The following is a 22,480-nucleotide window of genomic DNA, read 5'->3' on the forward strand; positions in this document are numbered from 1 at the left end:
ATGAAGCTACTCACTTTAAAGTTGAGGTAGGAGATTAGCACCCACCTGTAATGACCCTGATGATTAAACACAGGATGCAGTAAAGAAAATGGCCCAAATCAGAAGAGGGTGATGAAGGTGACCTCTGCTTGCCCTCACTGCTCGTTATTAAAGACACTCCACTGCTGCCATGACAGTTTACAAATGCCATGGCAATGCACTAGGGCAATGACCTGAAAGTTACCTTCTATGGTTTCAGGAACTCCTTGCCCCTTTTCTAGAAAAGTCTTAACACCCTGTCCCTTAGTTTTATATATATATATATATATATATATAAAATAAAATAATTAACAGTGGGTACAGATATAGCTAGCCAGCAATGTACACTGCAGCTGTGTCTGCTGTTGCTCCTGTTTCGGACTGCTACTGTTGCCGTACACTGCTGCTGTGCTCCTCCGGGCTGCTCTGCCTATGGAGCAGCCACTTTGCTGTACTCTGCTCCTCTGGGCTCCTCTGCCTATGGGATAGCCCTGCTCTCTCTATGGAGCAACCATTTTGCTATACACTATTGCTCTAAAAAACCTGCTTTCTTTCACTGTTGGCTCACTCTTGAACTCTTTCTTGAGAGAAGCCAAGAACCTTCTTGGGCTAAGCTCTAATTTGGGGGTACATCTGCATCAAAGCGAACAAATTCAATGGCATCTAGTACATTCCCAATGTTGTGCAACCATCACCTCTATTTAGCTCCAAAAGAAAACTTCATACCCATTAAGCAGTTACTATCATGCCCACCCCTTCAAATCAACCACTAGTCTGCATTTTGTCTCCATAAATTTACATATTCTAAATATCTACTAAGAAGGGAATTACATAATATCTGGCCTTTTGTGTCTGGCTTCCTTCACTTAGCATGTTTCTGAGATTCGCCAATGTTGCAGTAGCATGTATCAGTGTGCTATACCTTTTCATCATTGAGTAAGTTTCCATTGTGTATATGCCACGTGTTTATCCACTCATCTGTGGGTGGGCATTTGGATTGTTTCCACCTTTTGGCTACTGTGAATACTGCTGCTGGGAACATTCATGTAGTATCTGTTTGACTACCTGTTTTCAATTCATTTGGGCCTATGCCTAGGAGTAAAATAGCTGTGTCATGCTGTGTGTGTGTGTGTGTGTGTGTGTGTGTGTGTGTGTGTGTGTGTGTTTAATCAGTTTTATTAAGGTATAATTTACATACAGTAAGATTCATACTTTAAGTAAAAAAATGCAGTTTTGACAAATGTATCCAGTTATGCTGTAATCAACTTTCCATCATCCCATACAGTTGCCTCCTGACATTTTGCAGTCAATCCTCCACCTTTACCCACTACTCGACTCCTTGGCAACTGCTGATTGCTACCATAGTTTTGCCTTTTGTAGAATTTCACACAAACATAATCATATAGTATGCAGTCTTTTGTTTTAAGCTTGTTTTATGTAGCAAAATGCTTTTAACATTTATCCAGGATGTTGCATTAGTAGTTCATTCCATTTTTTAAGAATTGATATATCACAGTATTTAACCATTTGCTAGTTGATGGCATCTGAGTTGTTTCAAGTTTTCAGCTGCTATGGTCTGTATGCTTGTGTCTCCTAAAACTCATACATTGAAATTCTAACCCCCAAGGTGACGGTATTAGGAGGTAAAGTGATGTGGTCCTGAGTGGTGTTGATCCCCCTATGTAAGTGTACCAAAAAAGCTCCCTCGCCCTTTCCATCATGTGAGGATGATGCTGTCTGCAAAACAGGAAGTTGGCCTTCACCAGACACTGAATCTGCCTTGATCCAGGACTTCCCATTCTCCAGAACTGTGAGAAATATATTCCTATTGTTTATAAGCTATCCAGTTTATGGAATTTTGTTTTATCAGCCCAAATGGACTAAGACCTCAGCCATTATGAATAAAGCTGCTCTGAATATTCAAGCACTGGTCTTTGCGTAGACATATGATTTTCTTTCTTGTACATACCTAGGAATAGCATGGCTAGCTCAAATGGCAGATTTTTGTTGAACTTTATAAAAGAATGCCTAAGGAGTTTTCAAAGTGGCTGTACCATTTTACACTCACACCAGCAGTGTCTGAAAATTCCAACTGCTCCCACATCTTTGCCAATCTTTGGTATTGAGTTTTAGACATTGTACTAGGTATACAGTGATATCCAATTATGGTTTTAATTTACATTTTCCTAATGATTATTGATACTGAACATCCATCTCTTGTCATTCATATGCTTTCATCTGTGAAGTATCTGTTCAAATCTCTTGCTCATTTTATTGAAATTCAAGTTGTATGCCTTTATATTAAGCTGTGAGGATGTGAGGATTCTTTACTTATTCTGGATAGAGCTCTTTTATAAGTGTTTGAAAAATTTTCTCTTCATCTATAATTTCCCTTTTCATTTTCTTTTTTGTTTTTTTGAGATGGAGTCTCACTCTGTTGCCCAGGCTGGAGTGCAGTGGCATGATCTCGGCTCACTGCAACCTCTGCCTCCCAGGTTCAAGCAATTCTCTGGCCTCAGCCTCCTGAGTAGCTGGGATTACAGGCACACACCACCACCACCACCATGCCTGGCTAATTTTTAAAATTTTTTTTAGTAGAGACAGGGTTTTGCCATGTTGGCCAGGCTGGTCTTGAACTCCTGACCTCCTGCCTGCCTCGGCCTCCCAAAGTGCCGAGATTACAGGCTTGAGCCACCGTGCCTGGCCCTTTTCATTTTCTTAATAACTTTTGAGGAGTAAATATTTTAAATGTTGGCAGTCAAACATCAATTATTTTTCTTTTAGGGTTAATGATTGTATTCAATTTAAAAAATTTTTGCCTAACACAAGGTTACTTAGGCTTATGTTAAATCTATTATTTCTTCTTGCAGTTTTATAATTTTAGCTCTTAGGTTTAAGTCTATGATCCATGTTGAATTTTTGTATGTGAGGTGGGATAAAGACAGACTTTTTTCTTTTGTGTACGGATATGCAAATATTCTGATATACATATATATATATATTTTTGAGACTGATTCTTGCTCTGTTGCCCAGGCTGGAGTGCAGTGGCGCGATCTCAGCTCACTGCAACCTCCACCTCACGGGTTGAAGCCATTCTCCTGCCACAGCCTCCCAGGTAGCTGGGACTATAGGCACGCGCCACCACGCCTGGCTAATTTTTTTGTATTTTTAGTACAGATGGGGTTTCACCATGCTGGCCAGGCTGGTCTCGAACTCCTGATCTCAAGTGATCCGCCCACCTCAGTCTCCCAACGTGCTGGGGTTACAGACATGAGCCACCGTGCCCAGCTTATTCTGTAATATTAATATTTGCTGAAAAAAATAGCCTTTTCTCACTAAAATGCCTTGATTCCTTTGTCAAAAATGAGTTGCTAGTGTATATGTGGGTCTATTTTTGGACTTTTTTTTTATGAGATGGAATCTCGCTGTCACCCAGGTTGGAGTGCAATGGCACGATCTTGGCTCCCTGCAACCTCTGCCTCCTGAGTTCAAGCGATTCTCCTGCCTCAGCCTCCTGAGTAGCTGGAATTACAGGCACGTGACACCATGCCCCACTAATTTTTGTATTTTTAGTAGAGGAGGGGTTTCACCATGTTGGCCAGGCTGGTCTCGAATGCCTGATCTCAGGTGATCCACCCACCTCGACCTCTCACAGTGTTGGGATTACAGGTGTGAGCCACTGTGCTCAGCCTGTTTTAGGACTCTTTATGTGGTTCCATTGTCCACCTTTACAGCAGTAACACAGTTTTGAATTCTGCAGTTTTACAGTAAACCTCAAATCAGGTAGTATAAATCCTCCAACTTTGTTCTTTTTCAAAATTTGTTCTGGCTATTCTAACTCCATACAAATGATAATATCAGGTCGTTAATTTTTTTTAATTTTTGCTTTTATTTCTTCTAAAAAATGGATATATGTGCACAACATGCAGGTTTTTTTTTGTTGTTGTTGTTACATAGGTATACAGTGCTAGCTTGTTAATTTCTACTAAAAACCATGGTGGGCTGGGTGTGATGGCTCATGCCTGTAATCCCAGCACTTTGGGAGGCTGAGGTGGGTGGATCACCTAAGGTCAGGAGTTCGAGACCAACCTGACCAATAATATGCGGAAACCCCATCTCTACTAAAAATACAAAAAATTAGCCGGGCATGGTGGCATGTGCCTGTAGTCCCAGCTACTCGGGAGGCTGAGACAGGAGACCTGTTTGAACCTGGGAGGTGGAGGGATTTTGTCTGGGATTGCATTGAATGTATAGATGAGGAATTGAAAAACTTTTTCTTAGGGAGCTATATAGTAAATGTTTTGGGCTTTGTGGGCCAGTAGGCAACATCCAGATTGTTACATATCTGGATGTTACAAATGTTACATATCTGGATGTTACAATAATTTATGTTACATATTATTATTTACATAATAATTTAAAATGTGACCATTTAAAAATATAGAAATCATTCTTAGCTTTCAGGAGACAAACAGGTGGGTAGCCAGATTTGGCCTGCCTGCCATGGTTTACCAACCCCTGGAATAGATCAATTTAGAAAGAATTGACATCTTAACAGTATGGAGTACTGTGATCTTTGAACATGGTATATTTTCCCACATATCTTTGTTAATTTTGCTCAGCATGTTTTGCACTTTTCACTGTGCAGGTCATGTATTTTTTAATTTATCTCTAATTATTTCACAATTTAGTGCTTTGTAAATAACCCTTTTATTTCAATTCCCATTTTTTTGTTGCTAGTACAGAGAAATACAATACAGTTTTTTGAATATTGATCCTATACCTTGAGACTTTGCTAAACTTACTATTTTTTTTTTTTCTTTTTTGAGACAGAGTCTCGCTCTTGTCACCCAGGCTGCAGTGAAGTGGCGTGATCTCGGCTCACTGAAACCTCTGTCTCCTGGGTTCTAGCGATTCTCCTGTCTTAGCCTCCCTAGTAGCTGGCATTACAGGCGTCTGCCACCATGCCCAGCTAATTTTTGCATTTTTAGTAGGGAGGAGGTTTCGCCATGTTGGCCAGGCTGGTCTTGAACTCCTGACTTCAGGCTATCCACCTGCCTCAGCCTCCCAAAGTACTGGGATTACAGGGGTGAGACACCGCGTCCAGCTAACTCACTAGTTTCTAATTGTTATTTCTGGTGGATTTCTTAAACTTTATGCATAGAGTATCATGTCTGGAAATAATGACAGTTCTACTTTTTCCTTTCTAATCTAGATGCCTTTTACTTTATTCATCTTATTTCACTGATTGAGACTGCCAACATAATATTGAATAAAAGTGATAGGTGTAGAAATCTGTCTTGTTCATGATTTTCAAGAGAAAGCATCCAGGTTTTTACCATTAACTATGAATTAGATGTAGGTTTTTCATAGTTGCCCTTTACCAAATTTAAAAATTTTTCGTCCATTCCTACTTTAACTTTTTGTCGATTTTTTTTTTCCCTCCTCTCTATGGGGTCTTGCTCTGTTACCCAGGCTGGAGTGCAGTGGCATGATCACAGCTCACTGCAGCCTCGAACTCCTAGGATCAAGCCTTCTGAGTAGCTAAGACTACAAGTGTGTACCATCACACCTGGCTAATTTCTAAAAACTTTTGTAGAGACAGGATCTCGCTATGTTGCCCAGGCAGCTCTCGAACTTCTGGCCTCAAGTGATTCTCCTACCTCGACCTCCCAAAGTGCTGGCATTACGGCGTGAGCCACTGTGCCTGACCAATGCTGTGTTTTTTTTTTTTTTTGTATTTATCAGATGATCATACAGTTTTTCTTTTTTAGTCTGTTATTAATGATTAACTACACTGATTGATTCGTGAATGCAGAAGCTACCTCAATTCCTGGTATAAAACCCAATTAGTAATGAGCCATTATCCTTTTTATATATTATTAGATTCAGTTTGTTAGAATTTTGTTAAGAACTCTGCATTCATGAGAGACAATTGGTCTGTACTCTCCTGTTCATGTCATGTCTTTGTCTGGTTTGTCCTTAGGGTAATAATATTGGCCTCCTAGTTGTTCCTCTTTAACTTCCTGGAGGAGTCTGTGTAGAAATGGTATTACTCTTCCTTAAATGTTTGGTTGAATTCACCTGTCAATGAATCTGGACCAAAAGTTTTCCTTGTGGCAAAGTTTTAAACAACAAATTCAATACAGCTATTCAGGTTCTTTCTTATTAAGTAAGCTCTGATAGTTTATTTCAATGAACTTGTCCATTTAACCTAAATTGTCAGATTTACTCACATTAAAATTGTTCATGTAAGTTTCTTCCCAGTGTAGAGAAAAAGAAAAATAAATTAAAAAAATAAAATTGTTTGTGACATTCCTTTAGTATTCTTTTAATATCAGTGGGGCCTGTAATAATGTCCCTACCTCATCCTTAATAGTGGTAATTTGTATCTTCTTTTTTTGTCCTAGTCAGTACAGGTAGAGGTTTATTGATTTTACTGATTTTGTCAAAGAACCAGCTTTAAATTCATTGTTTTTCTCCACTGTTTTCTATTTAACTGATCTCTGCTCTGTATGATTTCCTACCTTCTGCTTACATTCGGTTGAACTTCTTATTTTTCTAGTTTAACTGGAAATTCAGTTCATTGATTTAAAAACTTGCTTTCTAAAAAAAGCTCTTAATGCTATAAATTTCCCCCTAAGCTCTTCTTTAGGTATATTCCTCAAATTTTGATATGTTTTGTTTTCACTGATATTTAATTTAAAATATTGTTAAATTTCCACCTTCTTTTGGCTGAAGCATTATTTAGAAATGTGTTATTTAATTTCCAAAGATTTGTGAAATTTCCTGATATTTTTCTATTACTGATTTCTAGTTTAATCACACTGTGGTCAGAGAACATTGTTTAGTTTGAGTCCACTTAAGTTTATTGAGACTTGTTTTATGGACCAGAATATGGTCTGTCTTGGTGAATCTTCTAAAAAGGAATCTGTACTCTGCTGTTTTTGGGTGGACTATTGAACTATTTTTACTCACAACACTTCTGATACCATATGTGTGAGTTTTTGCTGCCACCCAACAATCAATTTGCCGATTATCTGGACACTAACAGGTGCCCTACGATTCATATGAATTCTAACATTAACTACCCAGAGTTAGCACAGACTCCACAGGTTAAGGGCTTACTTCCACAAGGCCGTCCTCACTTTGCATGCCAGCTGCAAGTCCCAGGTTGTCATCTGTATTTCTGACCAATTGGCTATAGAGTGGGGATTCGCACAACCTCCTCGAGTTCAATAATTTGCTGGAATGGTTCACAGCACTCAGGAATGCACTTTACTTACTATTACTGTTTTATTATAAAGGGTACAACTCAGGAATAACCAAATGGAAGAGAGGCAGAGGGCACGTATGAAAGTGTGTGGAGCTGGCAGGGCATGGTGGCTCAGGCCTGTAATCCCAGCACTTTGGGAGGCCAAGATGGGTGGATCACTTGAGGTCAGGAGTTCCAGACCAGCCTGGCCAACATGGTGAAACCCCATTTCTACGAAAAATACAAAAATTAGCTGGGCATTATGGCACGTGCCTGTGATCCCAGCTACTCCAGAGGCTGAGGCATGAGAATCACTTAAACCCAGCAGATGGAGGCTGCAGTGAGCTGAGATCACACCACTGCACTCCAGCTTGGGCAACAGAGCAAGACCCTGTCTCAAAATAAAATAAAATAGGCCAGGAGCGGAAGCTCACGTCTGTAATCCCAGCACTTTGGGAGGCCGAGGCAGGCAGATCATGAGGTCAGGAGATCGACACCATCCTGGCTAACACGGTGAAACCCCGTCTCTACTAAAAAAATACAAAAAATTAGATGAGCGTGGTGGCGGACACCTGTAGTCCCAGCTACTCAGGAGGCTGAGGCAGGAGAATGGCGTGAACCCGGGAGGCGGAGCTTGCAGTGAGCTGATACCATGCCACTGAACTCCAACCTGGGCAACAGAGCGAGACTCCGTCTCAGAAAAATAAATAAATAAATAAAATAAAATAAAATAAAAGTGTGGCGCTTCCATCCCTTTTCCTGGCATGCCTTTTCCAGTACCTTGGTGTGTTCATTAATCCAGAGGCTCTCTGAACCCCATCATTTAGGGTGTTTTTAAAATGGAGGTTTCACTACTTAGGCATGATTAAATAATTGGTCACTGTTGATTAACTCAATCTCTAGCCTCTCTCCCCTCCCTGGAAGTCTGGAGTGGGGCTAAAAGTGTAACCATAGTCATCCCCTGGTCTTTCTGGTAACCATTCCCTATCCTGAAGCTATCTAGGGGCCTGCCAAGATGCTCCTATGACTCTGGAAATTCAAAGGTATTTAGGAACCCTGTGTCAGGAACCAGGGACAAAGACTAAACAGACATATTTTTTATTATCACATTGTTCAATAAATCATGATTAGGTCAAGTTGGTTGATGGAATGGTTTAGATCCTCTATATGTTAATTGGTTCTCTACTTGTTCTATCAACTACTGAGAGATGAATGCTGAAATCTGATTATGGATTTCTCTCATTTTGAAGTTCTGTTAGTTGCATAAACATTTAGGTTATTTCCTCTTGATAAACTGATCCATTCATCATTATGAAACGACTTTCAATTATAGATCATTCCTGTTCTTAAATCTATTTTGATATTTTTTGTTTTGAAATGGGTAGAGGGAAATAATGAGCATGCATTATGGTCTCTAGGACTACATGGAGCAGCAAGGACCTAAATCTTCATTTACTAACCCTTTCTAAGGCTTTTTGGGAGGTTACAACTGACTACCACCTTGAAGGACTGGATTTAGAACCTACCCTCTCAGGAAAGAATTGAGAGCATCATCACATCATCTTCCCAGGGTGAGACCAGATACTCAGAGGATACTACTGGATCAATGTGGTACAAGGCTTGGACTGTACTGGGTTTGGCACCTGCTATTCTCTGAATGTTTGTGTCCCCTAGCAAATTCATGTGTTGAAACTTACAATCTCCAATGTGATAGTATTAAAGGTTCTGGCCTTTGGGGGTTGATTAGGTCCTCACAAATGAGATTAGTACCTGTATAAAACAGGCCTGAGGAAGCACATCTGCCTCTTCAGCCATGTGAAGCCACAGCAAAGGCTTCAGCTACAAGGGATGAGCCCTCACCAGATATCAAATCTGCTGGTGCCTTCATCTTGGACTTCCCAGCCTCCAGAACTGTGAGTAATAAATGTCAATTGCTTGTAAATTACCCAAGCTAAAATAATTTGTTATAGCCATTTGAATGGACTAAAGCAGAATCCTAGATATAGTCACCTGCCAGTTGTTTGGCCAAAGTGGCCCTCACAACGATTTGAACAATTCTCATGGGTTGGAGTTAGGTCTGTGTTACTAATGCCGCTGGATCCAGACTGAGGGGTTGGCTACAAGGGCTGCTCCGAGTCATTTGTGTTGATCCTGGGCACAAGTCAATCAATACCTTACCTCATGTGCATGCTATACAGTCTCTCTCCTTTGTCCCTGGACTTCCCTATTGTCACTGAGACATAAGATATAGTAGGGCTACTGGTTTTGTGCAATAGGAAGAATAAGGGAGATAATACTCACCAGGCTGTGACCAATACAGGAAGGGAGTTAGCAGAAAAATCCTCTTTGGAGTCTCCTTTCCATGGTTCAGAGACACGTGGTCTCTCACCTCTGCCAGCTCTGTAGTATCTTCCCTTACATTTTTTCTCTTTCCTTTCCTGTCTCACTCCCCCTTTCCTTCATGCTTGCTTCCCTGGCTTGTACTCTGTTAAAAAGGTCTTAACATATAAACTTTTGTCTCAGGCTCTGTTTTCTAAGAAATATATGCTAAGGCAGTCCTGGTGCTGAAAATGTTGGGAACCAGGGGCTAGATATTCTTAAAGCTAATTTAAATGTTCAAGTCATTATTAAGTTATCATATTATTTCAGCATGTTGCCAAAACTATTCATTTTAATGAAAACTTCATTTCATATATTCAGTCTTTCAGTAACAGCCCAATGGTTCTTAAACTTTTTGCCACCAAATACAATGTTGCACCTTCCCCAGTGAGATTTGTATGAATTCCACAGCATGTTTTATAATTATTTCTAAATGTATTCATTGATAGCATATAGTTGTATATATTTATATTGTCTGTATTGTTTAAACAAATGTATATTTATCCTGATTTCTGGAAGTTGTCTTATTAAAATATACTTAAGTCTTTTTCATTCAGCAAAATCTGACTGAAATATAATTTCATTTGGTCAGCTGGCTCTGTAATTCTTAGTTGGAAGCTTGGAGTTACATGGCTACAAGGGTCGTACACTGAAAGCTAGAGAATGCAAGCTCCTGCTTCCCAGAGGACTTGTCTAAGTGTAAAGTGTCTGTTATTTAATTCCTCGCCTTTGGTGGTGTTTTCTTTGTGTGTCCTAGCAGATGCTTCTGTCTTTAGGTACCATGTCACAGTTGGCTAAGGTGTACTTGTCTTTGTGTATTCTAACCCTGGTATATATGCCAGAAACATAGCCCTTTTCTCTGACAGACCATGAGCACATACGGTAGGCTCCAAATACTGAAACATTACACTTGTAAAGGTCTGAGAGGGTAGTAATGGGTTTCACTATTTTCAATATTTCAAAGACTTTATAAATAATCACATATTTATTGGTGACTAGTTAACTACAAAATCAAGCCTCTGTAAACTTAGCTAGAATTGTATCAAGGGTGACAATATTAATTATCTTATTTTGAACATAAGTGTTAGCAGATATGTCTCATAAATTAAAAATGAGCAACTATTGAATAATGAATAGAGTAATGCTGACAGATTTGTTGAAAACATGAGATCTATCAATAAAAATGATGAAAGCAGTTCTGATAGGTGGTAGAAAGTTTTGAGTTAATTTGTGGCACAAAGACACAATTATTCATTGATCTATGGACCTTATTTAAGTGCTACATTTTATAGTAAGAAGAGCTTTTAAAAGCAAAGAGGGTCAGGCACGGTGGCTCATGCCTGTAATCCCAGTACTTTGAGAGGCTGAAGTGGGAGTATCGTTTGAGGCCAGAAGTTCAAAGACCAGCCTGGGCAATATAGTGAGACCCTGTTTCTATAAAATAATAAATAAACAGAATAAAAACAAAGAGCAAGAGTACATTCCATTTTCCTAATGTAATCACTGATGTTATTTTGCACCTTTGTTGTATTATTTGCACAAACCAAACATATCTGTCATTACATGGCTCACTTGTCTTTCCACTTAGGTATTTCTTCAAGCACCATTCCTTCTGCTTGAATGAACATATTTCTATAGCTATTTTTATGTATGGCAATATAGATGATATCCAATTATAGATACTCTAATAATATCAAGAGAAGAACACAGGAAGAAGCTCAGCAGGAATTATAAAAGTCGTTTTGCCAAAATTAATCACAGAGAACTTAAGAGAACAAAATTAGTCAATGGAGAATTCTAATCTCATTCAAAATCCAATAAAGTTTCATCTTGCACCCAACAGTCACTCTAAGCACTGCCAAAAAATGAATTTAAAAAATGCCAGGTGTTCTCAGCAAACTATCACAAGGACAGAAAACCAAACACCGCATGTTCTCACTCATAGGTGGGAACTGAACAATGAGAACACTTGGACACAGGGTGGGGAACATCACACACCAGGGCCTGTTGTGGGGTGGGGGGCTGGAGGAGGGATAGCATTAGGAGAAATACCTAATGTAGATGACGAGTTAATGGGTGCAGCAAACCAACATGGCACATGTATACCTATGTAACAAACCTGCATATTGTGCACATGTACCCTAGAACTTAAAGTATAATAAAAGAAAACAAAACAGAACAACTACAACAAAATGCCAGGTGAGCCTTTCATTCCCTCCTCCCCTATCATTAAGCTTTCCTTCCTTTTATAGACATTTATTGAGCATCTACTATGCTACCACGTGCCAGTCACTGGACTAAATGCTACAGATAAAAAATGAACACGGCAGTTTCTGCTAACAAGAAATGAACAGTCAATGGGGGAAAGGTAGACTCAAAAAGTATGCATAATACCATGTGTTAAATTTAATAATACAGATAGGCACAGGTATTACTGGGAAAGTGGAGTAATAATATGTACTGAATAGCAGCTGAAGTGCAGAGCTGAGGAAAGGTGGGAGGAGTAGTAGTGGTGGTGACAGAACACTTCTCAGCTGGATTTACGATAAAAGATTAGAGGAGATAATCTTTTATCTCCTCCAATGTTAGGAGGAGAGAGGATATCATAGTAAGAATGATCAATATGAACAAAATCACAGAAATGAAAAAAAAACTATTGCTGCTAGAACAATAAATCCAAGGCAAAAAGAAGTGGGAGAGAAGGCTGGGGAAACTGGCCATCACCAGATTATGAGGGCCTAGGTCAAAGGAAGCCTATCAATCTACAAATGTAAATTCATTTACCTATAAGTCTTACAGGCAAATGAGAGCCAAAAGAGTGACATGGTCAGATTTTGTTTTCAAGAAGTTCACTTAATCTTTTAGGTAACCGGGAGTCAAATGAGTAATTGATTTTCAATTAATTTACTTTGGTTGCTGAGTGAAAAACAACAGAAAGAACAAGATGAAAAGTAGACAAAAAGATCTGTATTAATCTAAGTCTGAGATAATGAGGACCATCGAAGCAATGCTATGAAGGATGAAAATAAAATACAGGGATGAGAAATATAAGGAGAGGGAGGAGGCAAGGGCTCCTCTCAGGTATCTGTCTTAGGTTCTTGGGTAGGTAGGGATGCCATTATAAAAGGATATTTTGGATAACTTTATGCTAAAAAATTTTAAAAAGATTAAAAACTACAAGGAAACTGATTCAAGAAGAAAAAGAAAACCTAAAATGTTCTATAGTATTAAACATAATACATAGAAATAGTAGTTAAAATTGAAATTTGCATTTATTGCATGAAGACAGTGCCCTGATTATTTTAAGAGCAAATCTGACTAAATATTCAAGAAACAGATAATTCCAATCTTCCACAAACTATTTCAGAGGATAGAAAAAAAAGGTTACTCTTCATCACATTGTGTTGCTCTATGTTATTTACTCAAAATGTTTAGTTATTTAATAATTATATCCCTATAAAGACTTCTTATATAAACCACAATTTAGATATTATGCTAAATCCTGAGAGTAAATAAAAAGTAGGAGACATAAATCTTGACATTAAGAAGCTTACGTAAAGAAAATAAATATATAACTATAAGTAACTATACTGGTTACTGGCAGTGAGTCTCGTAAGTGTAGAGGAGGGAGGTAGATAGTGCAGAAATCCAGAGAAAGGAGGGATAATCAGAGTCTACTTCATGAAGAAAGTAAGATTTGGTTTGTGTGATTATTCTTGGACATGTGTCCATGATGAAAAGAATGTAATAAACAGAGAAATTGTGGAACCAAAAATCAGAGCTTGAAATACGAAATAGGAGTGAAGGAACAGAGAGAGTCATCCCAGCAGGGAAAGCAGACGGTAACAACTGAGAAAGATGACAATAGAAAGGCTGAGAGTGAGCCTTGGGGAGTATTTATATTTGGATGAGCTCAACCTATTTTATAAGGCTAACATAATCCTTGATAGCAAAACCTGACAACTGCAGAACCAGAAGGGAGAATTTCAAGCAAATCTCACTCATGGATATAGATTCAAAAATCCTAAACAAGGTGTTAGAAAATAAGTTGATTTATTTAAAAATGTATCATAACTACACGTGGTTCTAGGAATGCAAAATCAGGTTAACATTTGAAAAATTAATGTAGTTTACACCATTGAAAGAATAAAGGAGAAAAACTATTTCATCACCTCAACAGATATCTGTAAAAGCATTTGAAAAAATTAATATTCATTTATGGTTAAAAATACATAACAAACTGGAAATAAACATTTTATAAACCTGATAATGCTGTCTACAAACAAATACAGGAACATAATACTTAATAGCGAAATACTGAAAGCATTCCTTTAGGCCAAGAGCAGTGGTTCACGCCTGTAATCCCAGCACTTTGGGAGGCCAAGGCAGGTGGATCACGAGGTCAGGAGTTCGAGACCAGCCTGGCCAACATAGGGAAACCCTGTCTCTACTAAAAAAACAAAAAATTAGCCAGGCGTGGTGGCGCGCGCCTGTAATCTCAGCCACTTGGGAGGCTGAGGCAGGAGAATCACTTGAATTTGGGAGGTGGACGTTGCAGTGAGCCGAGATTGCACCACTGCACTCCAGCCCAGGCGACAGTGCGAGACTCCATCTCAAAACAAACAAACAAAACAAACAAAAAAACAAGCATTTCTTTAAAAATCAGTTACAAGATAAAGATGACTGCTTCCATCACTATAATTCAATGTGCCAGAGAATTAGCTGGTACAATAAGGAAAAAAAAAAAAAAGTGTGGCCGGGTGCAGTGGCTCATGCCTGTAATCCCAGCACTTTTGGAGGCTGAGGCGGGTGGATTGCTTGAGCCCAGGAGTTCAAGACCAGCCTCGGCAATATGTTAAAATCCTGTCTCTACAAAAAAAATACAAAAATTAGCTGGGTGTGGTGGCATGCGCCTGTAGTCCCAGATGCTCAGGAGGCTGAAGAGGGAGGATCACTTCAGTGGGAGTTTGAGGTGGAGGTTGCAGCGAGCTGATTGCAACACTGCACTCCAGCCTGGGAAACAGAGAGACTCTGTCTCAAAAAAATTGAAAAAAAAAATCAGGAAGAAAGAAATCAATCAATAAACAATCCATGATATAAAGATAGGTAAGGAAAACATAAAAATGTCATTATTTGCAAACAATATGTATGGTTGTATATGTAGAAAACCACAAAAAACTATAAATTATTTAATAAGAGAATTTGCTACAGTGCTGAATACAATATACAAATCTCTACATATTTCTACGCAACAGGTAAGAAGTATAATGAAAAAGACGTAACACTGACAAACGCATAAAAATATAAAGCATCTAGGAAAAAAGATCTTTGAAAGGATATACCAGACCCTATTGAAAAATTAGAACATTTTATTGAAAGATATTAAAGAAGCTCTAAATGAAAGAGATAAAAAATATATTCCTGGATTAGAAGATTTAATACTGGAAATAGTTGTAAATTCATCACTCATTGATCTATGGTTTCAATGCAGTTCTAATAAAAATCTCAAAAGGGGTTCTTCATGAGTTTGGCAAATTGATTCTTAAATTTATTTGGGAGAAGAAAGGGTACAGAATAGCCAAGAATCCTCAAGATGATGATCAAGATAGGGGACTTTGTTTACCAAGTATCAAGACTTATAGCAGTTGTAATTAAGACAGTACAATATTGTTACAAGGAGAGAGTGATTTACCAATGGATTGAATAAAAGCTTAGAAAAAGACCTAGACATTTATGAAATTTGCTTTTAGCAGCAACACACTGCATGTGAACATGGTAATGGAACTAGTTATTTGTACAGAAAAACATAAATTTGTACTCTTGTACCAATGCTAGGTGATTTTAAGGACTTAAACGACAAAGCAAAGTTTCACAAAAATATCAAATACAAAGGAAAAAATAAAAAAACTTGACTACATTAAAATTAAGGCTTCCTATTAAAAAATAAAGATTTCTTTCAAATCTGTAAGGAAAAGACAAATCACAATAGGAAATGAGCAAAAACTTGAACAGGCATTTCACAAAAGAGGAAACCTAATTGGCTAATAAACATGTGAAAAGATTGTTTAACCTCATCAGTGATCAAGAAAATACAAATTAATATCGCAATTAGATAACTTTCATATCATCCAGATTGGCAAAATGAAGCCTGACAATCATGAAACATGGGAAAGATCTATAGCAAATGGAACATTCTACAGCATATTGCTAGTGGCAGTATAAACTGGTATAGTTTCATAAAAGATGAAATTATTTTATAAAGTTGAAAGAGACACATTTCTAATAACCTGACAATTTCACTTCTAACATTCTGAATCGTACATATGACTAACGATCACAGCAGCACTATTTGCAAGAGCAAAAATGTGGAAACAACTCAACTTTTCATCAACAGAATGAATAAACAAATGTGCTATATTCATACAGTAGAATATGATATGGCAATAAAAACAAGCAGACTAAAATGCAACAACATGAATGTATCTGAGATACATAACACTAAGCACAAAAGAAATTTGTGGCTGAGCGCGGTGGCTCACGCCTGTAATCCCTGCACTTTGGGAGGCTGAGGCGGGCGGATCACAAGGTCAGGAGATCGAGACCATCCTGGCTAACACAATGAAACCCCGTCTCTACTACAAATACAAAAAATTAGCCGGGTGTGGTGGCGGGTGCCTGTAGTCCCAGCTACTCGGGAGGCTGAGGCAGGAGAATGGCATGAATCCGGGAGGTGGAGCTTGCAGTGAGCCGAGACTGCGCCATTGCACTCCAGCCTGGGCAAAAGTGCAAGACTCTGTCTCAAAAAAAAAAAAAAAGAAAGAAATTTGCATAAATATGCTTTCAGGTATATGAAATTGAAAACATGAGATCTAAATAATAAATTATTTAGGGATACAAATGTGGCAAAATCATGAAAGAAAGTACTAGAATGATAATCACAAAATTCAGATGACCTCTCAGGGTAGGGTATGAATAGAGAAATGGGAAGAGATACAGAGGAGGGCTTTAGCGTATAATACAGGTCATTTTTGTTATAGGGTAAGAGAGGTAGTCAGGTATTTGCTGTATTCTTATTGTCTATACTATATACATATTAATAAGTATTCCTTTAAAAATGTTTTACTGTGGTAAAATATACATGACATAAAATTATTTTAGCCATTTTTAAGTGTATAATTAAGGGGCACTAAGTATATTCACAATGTTGTACAAACATCAACATTATCCATCTCTAGAACTTTTCATCATCCCCAGCTGAAATTCTGTATCCATTAAACAATAACTTCCCATTTCCACATCCCACCAACTCCCCACGCTGCTGTAGCCCCACTCAGTATTCTCTATTTTACTTTTTGTCTCTATGAGTTAGCTATTCTGGTATTCCATTTATATGAGTGGAATCATATATATCATACAATCCTTTTGTGTCTGGCTTAACTCAGCATAACATTTTCAAAGTTCATCCATGTTGTAGCATATATCAGAATTTCATTTCTTTTTAAGGTGAATAATATTTCATTGCATGTATATATCACATTTTGTTTGTCCAGTCATCTGTCCATATTCATTTGTATTATTTCCACTTTTTGGCCGTTGTGAAAATGCCACTATGAACATCAGCATACAAGTATCTGTCCAAATTCTTGCTTTCAATCCTTTCAGGTATATACCTAGACGAGAAATTGCTGGATCATATGGCAATTCTATGTTGAACTTTTTGAAGAACTGCCATACTCTTTTCCACAGCAGCTGCATCATTTACATTCCCAGCAGCAATGTATGAGAGTTCCAATTTCTCCACATCCTTGCCAACACTTGTTACGTTCCACTTTCTTTTTATAATCGTCATCCTAATGGATATAAAGTAGTATTTTATTGTGGTTTTGGTTTGCATTTCCCTAATGACTAGTGATGTTGAATATCTTTTCATGTGTCTATTGGCCATTTGTATATCTTCTTGGAGAAATGTTTATGTAAGTCCTTTTCCCATTTTTGAATTGGTTTGTTGTTGTTGTTGAGTTGTAGGGTTCTTTATATATTTTGGATATTAATCCCTTATCAGATACATTATTTCCAATATCTGTGGGTTTTCTTTTTGCTCTCTTTTCTTTTTGAGATGAAGTCTTGCTCTGTCACTCAGGTTGGAGTGTAGTGGTGTGATCTCAGCTCACTGCAACCTCTGCTTCCCGGCTTCAAGTGATTCTCCTGCCTCCTGAGTAGGTGGGATTACAGGCTTGTGCCACCATGCCTAATTTTTATATTTTTAGTAGAGATGGGGGTCTCGCTATGTTGGCCAGGCTGGTCTTGAACTCCTGAGCTCAGGTGATCCACCTGCCTCAGCCTCCCAAAGTTGTGTAACCTGTCCCAAAGTTACAGGTGTGAGCCACAGTGCCCCGCCTTTTTGCTCTCTTGATAGTATCATTTGATGCACAAAAGTTTTAAATTTATATCAAGTCCAATGTATTATTTTCCTTTGTTGCCTGTGCTTTTGGTTCATATCTAAGGAATCAATACCAAATGCAATGTCCAAAGATTTCCTCCTATGTTCTCTGTTCCTCTCCTATATCCAATCCATGAATACAGGATGTCTTTCTATTTAAGTCTTAAAAATTTCTTCTGCAATGTTTTGTAGTTTTCAGTGTACAAGGTTTTTTTTTTTTTTTTTTGCCTCCTTGGTTAAATTTTGAGTAGTTTTACAGTTTTTAATCACTGTGTTTAGGTCTTTAATCCATTTTAATTTTTGTAGATGGTAGATGGTAAATGACCAACTTCATTCTTTTGCATGTCAATATTCAATTTTCCTAATACTAATTGTTGAAAAGACTGTCCATGCCACATGGTATTAGCACCCTTGTCAAAAACCATTTGACCATATATGCAAGAGTTTATTTCTGGTCTCTTTATTTTTGTTTATTTATTTATTTTTGAGACAGGGTCTCGCTCAGTTGCCCAGGCTGGAGTGCAGTGGCTTGATCTCAGCTCACTGCAACCTCTGCCTCCCAGGTTCAAGTGATTCTCCTGCCTCAGCCTCCCCAGTAGCTGGAATTACAGGCTCCTGCTACGACGCCTGGCTACTTTTTGTATTTCTAGTGGAGACGGGGTTTCACCATGTTGGCCAGGCTGGTCTCAAACTCCTGACCTCAACTGATCCGTCTGCCTTGGCTTCTCAAAGTGCTGGGATTACAGGCATGAGCCACTGCACCTGGCCCCCTATTTCTGGTCTCTTTATGCTGCTTTGATTACTGTAGTTTTGTAATAAGTTTTGAAATCAGGAAATGTGAGTCCTCCAATTTTGTTCTTTTTCAAGATTGTTTTGGCTATTTGGGGTCCTTTAAGATTCCATATGACTTTTAGGATGAGTCTTTCTTTTCTTTCCTTTTCTTTTCCCTCCCTCCCTCCCTCCTTTCTTTCTTTCTCTTTCTTTCCTTCTTTCTTTTTCTTTCTTTCTTTCTTCTTTAGGATGAGTCTTTTTTTTTTTTAGAAACAGAGTGTTGCTAGGTTTTCCAGGCTGGACTTGAACTCCTGGCTCAAATGATCCTCCTGCCTCAGCCTCCCAAGGAGCTGGGACTACAAGTTCACGCCACACTATTCCCAGCTGGATGTTTCTATTTCTGCAAAGACTACTGTTGGGATTGTGATAGAGACTGATTTGAATCTGTAGATTGCTTGGATAAATATTGTTATCTTAACAATAGTAAGTCTTCCAATCCATGAAGACAGGATATCTTTCCATTTAAGTCTTAAAATTTCTTCTGCAATGTTTTGCAGTTTTCAATGTAGAATTTTTTTTTTTTTTTTGCCTCCTTGGTTAAATTTATTCCTATTTTATTCTTTGTGATGCCACTGTAATGAAATTGTTTCCTTATTTTTCTTTTTGGATTTTTCATCTTTAGGATATAGAAATACAACTTGTTTTGGTGTTGATTTTGTATCCTGCAACTTTGCTATAAAAATATTTTTATTTACTCAGTATTTATTTAAAATGAATGAATCCACACATTGATGTGCATTTATGTAAGTTAGAGATACACTTTGCAGTCACGGCATTAACATCTGCCACAACTTCTAAACAAATAAATATATATTTTTTATATCTACAGAAGGAAGCCAAATGTGGGAATTACTTTTATTCTTTAATCATCTTCATTTTCCTTTGTCTTCTCAACTTTCGTCATTTGTTGACCAAACTTTCCGCAACCCTTTCCTTGGAACATGCGTCTCCCTGGGCTTTGGTGGCATTGCACTGCCCAAGTTTTCTCCTATTTATCTGACTACTTTTTTTTTGGTGTCCACTGGCTCATTCTTCTCCCACTTCCAATTCCCTGCTCTTTGAATGTGCTCTAGGATTTTGTGCTCAGTCCTCTGTTTTCTTCTCTTTGCATTTGCCTTCTTTAGATTATTCTTCTCCCAAAACTTTACCTATTTCCATTTGAATGACTCCCTTAACAAGTACACAATAGGCAGTGAGCATATGAAGAGCTGCAGAACCTCTACACTAATCAAAGAAATGCATATTAAAATGAGACAATTTATAACCATCAGATTTAACTAAAATCAGAAAGTCAGAAGACACAGGTCTATAATCGCATATTTGAAACTCTGAAGATGTGTTTCAAAATACAGAATGTCTCATATTTTAAAAAAGTAAAAAGGCACAGATACTGTATATAGCATAGGGAATAGTATCCTGTAACCAAGTACATTAACATTTCTACAATAAAATGTATAGATATTCATATTTAATAGGATAAAGACTGTAAGTAGCCTCATCTTAGCTCAGGTAAGATTTTACAGCCAAATGAATTTGATGTCTAGTCAACAAAGAATGAGATGTCAACAAAGAACGAGAAAAGGGAAAAGAAGCTTTATATACTGCTGATGAGAATGTGAATTACTGTAACTATTCTGGATAATAATCTGGGAGTACTTCATGAAGTTAAATAATCATATGCCCCATGACTCGGTAATTCCAGTCCTAGGCATAAACTCCAGAAAAGGTTTGTACAAATGGTAGAGGAGTTGGAAGTAATCTAAGTGTACGCAAGTAAAATGTGAAGAATATTTACATCATCAGAAGCAAGAAATTTGGTGTTCATATAGATTTTAGAAAGCAGAATAAGAGCTGTATTAACATGCCACTTTATAAATTAAAATCACAAACATACACAAAAACAACATAATATTCAAGGACACATTAATATTCAAGGACTTATATAAATATAATAGCAAGGCTGCAATTAAATGGGATTGAGAATAAACGGAAAAGTAATAAACTGAGAGGAGCTTTGTACAGACCAATCTGTATATATTGAGGAGTATTATTAATTCAGCTCTCTGCACCTGGGGCCCAGAGGGAGAGAGGAAAAAACATAATCACTTTTGTCTACCTATGTATAAATATAAACCCATATATTCACATGTGCAATATCATAGATGATGGAACACATTCATTCCCCATTTATGCTCTACTCCTAAATACTTAATTGGGGTTGGCATATACTATAATTTTGGGGGTCTGAAGAGAAATCTAGCCATAAATAACTTTTAATTAAAATTATTTTTATTACCACCTATGTTCTTTCTTCTTTATTCTACATAAAGCTGCTGGAGACTATGACACTGTCATCTTCTGGTTGTTAGGTAGAAAAGGAATACCCAGAAATGTCATTTATGTTTTGGACAGAAGCCCAATTTCCATTTTATCTTCTCACAGAGTATAAATATATAGCTTTATATTATTTTTATATTCTTATCTCTGACTAGAAAATATACAGACTTATTTGTCCAAGGAGTCTACTGGTAACTCCATTATTAAAGGAAATGCAATTTTTTTTTAGCATTTTGTAAATGCCAATGGTATAGGATAATGTTCAATACCTGAATCATTATACAACTTGATAACCATAAAAACTGAGAAGCTCCAGAACTATACTCTTCCCCTACTCTTCTTATCTCCATACCTACTATAAGAAGAGCATTAGAACAGTGTCCCAAAGGGTAATCACAATACTTTACTATTTTCTAGTTGTCAAAATGCATTAGTAGGAAATATTACTCTAGAAAGATCACTCAAAATTTTGAATATGATGAAAGATTTCCTGAGCTAGAAATATCCTATATGATTTTCATAGCAAGAGATGTTGAATCATAACAATACATATAAATGATGATGGCCTATCTCCTGAACATGAATAAGCCTCCAACAGTCCACATCTGGCTCTGATGAAATGTTTACCTAGAGTCTGCTGGAGATAATAAACTACATAATGTCCCATCAGCATTGCCTTTATCAGAGTGGTTTTAGTTTCTGCTGCAAACTGCTAATCGGGTTGAAGATTTAGATATATTTCTAGGACTAAGTAGTAAACTAGGATCTTTGGTAAAAAAAAAAAAAAAAAAAGTATTAGAAAATTCACAAGGGAAAAATGGAATAGAAAATTTCTTTGCTTGAATACTTCTGAGTTTCAAGTTCTCTTTATGCCCAAGCTTGCCATAAAAATGTATTCATATAAGGTTTCAAATCATAAGCAAAGAAATACCATTTTTCTACTTTGCAGAAGGTAAAAAACAGGGCTGTCTTATTGACAAGAAGAAAAACAAAGTCTAAAGGGGCTCCCAAAACTAATTAAATAACTAATATATGTTTTGCACAAATAGACCCAGAACAACTCAAATCGTTAACTCTTTCGCCACTTAATCTAATCTCACCTTTCTTTCATAAAACTCTCGACTATACCAGTAAGGAATGAACTTTTTCTGAACTACTTCTGTTGGTAGATAGATGATGTACGTGCATTTACAGGAAGAAGTGCACAGAGGTTTTTTTTA

At 37.5% G+C, this 22,480-nt stretch overlaps 1 protein-coding gene across 9 annotated transcripts in view; it reads right to left on the reverse strand.

Annotated features, from left to right (window-relative positions):
• TANC2 (tetratricopeptide repeat, ankyrin repeat and coiled-coil containing 2) overlaps positions 1-22,480 on the reverse strand; it is a 486,082-nt gene that overhangs the window by 213,736 nt on the left and 249,866 nt on the right. The gene's annotated exons all lie outside the window — the stretch shown is intronic.

The sequence above is a fragment of the Hylobates moloch genome, unplaced genomic scaffold, assembly GCF_009828535.3.
Source record: "Hylobates moloch isolate HMO894 unplaced genomic scaffold, HMol_V3 SCAFFOLD_19, whole genome shotgun sequence".
In the NCBI taxonomy this organism is placed as follows: domain Eukaryota; kingdom Metazoa; phylum Chordata; class Mammalia; order Primates; family Hylobatidae; genus Hylobates; species Hylobates moloch.